This window comes from Coregonus lavaretus (assembly GCF_964263955.1).
Source record: "Coregonus lavaretus genome assembly, chromosome: 25".
Classification (NCBI taxonomy): domain Eukaryota; kingdom Metazoa; phylum Chordata; class Actinopteri; order Salmoniformes; family Salmonidae; genus Coregonus; species Coregonus lavaretus.
Genome location: NC_140012.1, coordinates 6,199,472 through 6,203,993, shown reverse-complemented (window position 1 = coordinate 6,203,993; position 4,522 = coordinate 6,199,472).

Below are 4,522 nucleotides of genomic sequence, written 5' to 3'. Positions count from 1 at the left end.
CCCTACCTTGTCACAACACAACTGATTGGCTCAAACGCATTAAGAAGGAAAGACATTCCACAAATTAACTTTTAAGAAGGCACACCTGTTAATTGAAATTCATTCCAGGTGACTACCTCTTGAAGCTGGTTGAGAGAATGTCAAGAGTGTGCAAAGCTGTCATCAAGGCAAAGGGTGGCTATTTGAAAAATCTGAAATATAATATATTTGGATTTGTTTAACACTTTTTTGGTTACTACATGATTCCATGTGTTATTTCATAGCTTCGATGTCTTCACTATTATTCTACAATGTAAACATAATTTAAAAACCTTGAAGGCGTCCAAACCTTTGACTGGTAGTATATACAGTTGAAGTCGGAAGTTTACATACACTTAGGTTGGAGTCATTAAAACTCGTTTTTCAACCACTACACACATATCTTGTTAACAAACTCTAGTTTTGGAAAGTCAGTTAGGACATCTACTTTGTGCATGACACAAGTCATTTTTCCAACAATTGTTTACAGACAGATTATTTCACTGTATCACAATTCTAGTGGGTCAGAAGTTTACATACACTAAATTGACTGTGCCTTTAAACAGCTTGGAAAATTCCAGAAAATGATGTCATGGCTTTAGAAGCTTCTGATAAATGATTTCAATTAGCCTGAGTCAATTGGAGGTGAACCTGTGGATGTATTTCAAGGCCTACCTTCAAACGCAGTGCCTCTTTGCTTGACATCATGGGAAAATCAAAAGAAATCAGCCAAGGCCTCAGGAAAAGAATTGTAGACCTCCACAAGTCTGGTTCATCCTTGGGAGCAATTTCCAAACGCCTGAAGGTACCACGTTCATCTGTACAAACAATCGTACGCAAGTATAAACACCATGGGACCACGCAGCCGTCATACCGCTCAGGAAGGAGATGCATTCTGTCTCCTAGAGATGAACGTATTTTGGTGCGGAAAGTGCAAATCAATCCCAGAACAACAGCAAAGGACCTTGTGAAGATATTGGACGAAACAGGTACAAAAGTATCTATATCCACAGTAAAATGAGTCCTATAATCGACATAACCTGAAAGGCCGCTCAGCAAGGAAGAAGCCACTGCTCCAAAACCGCCATAAAAAAAGCCAGACTACGGTTTGCAACTGCACATGGGGACAAAGATTGTACTTTTTGGAGAAATGTCCTCTGGTCTGATGAAACAAAAATAGAACTGTTTGGCCATAATGACCATTGTTATGTTTGGAGGAAAAAGGGGGATGCTTGCAAGCCGAAGAACACCATCCCAACCGTGAAGCACAGGGGTGGTAGCATCATGCTGTGGGGGTGCTTTGCTGCAAGAGGGACTGGTGCACTTCACAAAATAGATGGCATCATGAGGAAGGAAAATTATGTGGATATATTGAAGCAACATCAGTCAGGAAGTTAAAGCTTGGTCGCAAATGGGTCTTCCAAATGGACAATGACCCCAAGCATACTTCCAAAGTTGTGGCAAAATGGCTTAAGTGCAACAAAGTCAAGGTATTGGAGTGTCCATCACAAAGCCCTGACCTCAATGTTATAGAAAATTTGTGGGCAGAACTGAAAAAGCGTGTGCAAGCAAGGAGGCCTACAAACCTGACTGTCAGGAGGAATGGGCCAAAATTCACCCAACTTATACAAGAAACATCTGACCTCTGTGATTGCCAACAAGGGTTTTGCCACCAAGTACTAAGTCATGTTTTGCAGAGGGGTCGAATACTTATTTCCCTCATTAAAATGCAAATCAATTTATACAATTTCTGACATGCGTTTTTCTGGATTTTTTTGTTTTTATTCTGTCTCTCACTGTTCAAATAAACCTACCATTAAAATTATAGACTGATCATGTCTTTGTCAGTGGGCAAACGTACAAAATCAGCAGAGGATCAAATACTTTTTTCCCTCACTGTATATATATATATATATACACACATACACACACACACACACACACACACACACACACACACACACATACATACAGTGGGGGAAAAAAGTATTTAGTCAGCCACCAATTGTGCAATTCTCCCACTTAAAAAGTTGAGAGAGGCCTGTAATTTTCATCATAGGTACACGTCAACTATGACAGACAAATTGAGGAAAAAAATCCAGAAAATCTCATTGTAGGATTTTTAATGAATTTATTTGCAAATTATGGTGGAAAATAAGTATTTGGTCACCTACAAACAAGCAAGATTTCTGGCTCTCACAGACCTGTAACAACTTCTTTAAGAGGCTCCTCTGTCCTCCACTCGTTACCTGTATTAATGGCACCTGTTTGAACTTGTTATCAGTATAAAAGACACCTGTCCACAACCTCAAACAGTCACACTCCAAACTCCACTATGGCCAAGACCAAAGAGCTGTCAAAGGACACCAGAAACAAAATTGTAGACCTGCATCAGGCTGGGAAGACTGAATCTGCAATAGGTAAGCAGCTTGGTTTGAAGAAATCAACTGTGGGAGCAATTATTAGGAAATGGAAGACATACAAGACCACTGATAATCTCCCTGGATCTGGGGCTCCACGCAAGATCTCACCCCGTGGGGTCAAAATGATCACAAGAACGGTGAGCAAAAATCCCAGAACCACACGGGGGGACCTAGTGAATGACCTGCAGAGAGCTGGGACCAAAGTAACAAAGCCTACCATCAGTAACACACTACGCCGCCAGGGACTCAAATCCTGCAGTGCAAGACGTGTCCCCCTGCTTAAGCCAGTACATATCCAGGCCCGTCTGAAGTTTGCTAGAGTGCATTTGGATGATCCAGAAGAGGATTGGGAGAATGTCATATGGTCAGATGAAATCAAAATATAAATTTTTGGTAAAAACTCAACTCGTCGTGTTTGGAGGACAAAGAATGCTGAGTTGCATCCAAAAGAACACCATACCTACTGTGAAACATGGGGGTGGAAACATCATGCTTTGGGGCTGTTTTTCTGCAAAGGGACCAGGACGACTGATCCGTGTAAAGGAAAGAATGAATGGGGCCATGTATCGTGAGATTGAGTGAAAACCTCCTTCCATCAGCAAGGGCATTGAAGATGAAACGTGGCTGGGTCTTTCAGCATGACAATGATCCCAAACACACCGGCCGGGCATCGAAGGAGTGGCTTCGTAAGAAGCATTTCAAGGTCCTGGAGTGGCCTAGCCAGTCTCCAGATCTCAACCCCATAGAAAATCTTTGGAGGGAGTTGAAAGTCTGTGTTGCCCAGCGACAGCCCCAAAACATCACTGCTCTAGAGGAGATCTGCATGGAGGAATGGCCCAAAATACCAGCAACAGTGTGTGAAAACCTTGTGAAGACTTACAGAAAACGTTTGACCTGTGTCATTGCCAACAAAGGGTATATAACAAAGTATTGAGAAACTTTTGTTATTGACCAAATACTTATTTTCTACCATAATTTGCAAATAAATTCATTACAAATCCTACAATGTGATTTTCTGGATTCTTTTTTCTCATTTTGTCTGTCATAGTTGACGTGTACCTATGATGAAAATTACAGGCCTCTCATCTTTTTAAGTGGGAGAACTTGCACAATTGGTGGCTGACTAAATACTTTTTTCCCCCACTGTACATACATATACACACACTTGTTAAAATTTCTGAACCTGTTTATTCTTTGTCATTATGGGGTATTGTGTGTAGTTTGTGGGGGAAAAAACTATTTAATCCATTTTGAATAAAGCTGTAACATCACAAAATGTGGAAAAATTCAAGGGGTCTGAATACATTGAGATGTGAGTAGGCCAGTGATGACATCTTAATACATTTTAAATTCAGGCTGTAACACAACAAAATGTGGAAAAGGTCAAGTGGTGTGTGAATACTTTCTGAAGGCACTTGGACAAAAGTATTCAGACCCCTTGACTTTTTCCACATTTTGTGATGTTACAGCTTTATTCAAAAATGGATTACATAGTTTTTTCCCCCACAAACTACACACAATACCCCATAATGTAAAAATGATTTTTAATTTTTTTATGAAAAGCTGAAATGACTTGAATCAATAAGTACCCCTTTGTTATGGCAAGCTTAAATACGTTCAGGAGTAAACATTTGCTTGGACTCTGTGTGCAATAATCGTGTTTAACATGATTTCTGAATGACTACCTCATCTCTGTACCGCACACATACAATTATCTTTAAGGTCCTTCAGTCGAGCAGTGAATTTCAAACACAGATTCAACCACAAAGACCAGGGAGGTTTCCCAATGCCTCACAAAGGACACTTATTGGTAGATGGGTAAAAAAAAAAAAAAGCACACATTGAATATCCAATTGAGTATGGTGAAGTTATTAATTACACTTTGGATGGTGTATCAATACACCCAGTCACTACAAAAATACAGGCGTGCTCCCTAACTTAGTTGCCGGAGAGGAAAGACACTGATCAGAGATTTCACCATGAGGCCTATGGTGACTTAAACAGTTTGAGTGGTGTTTTCCTAAGTCCGCTCACCCCTTTACAGGGGGGGTTACTATATAGAATTGGAAATACAGACGATA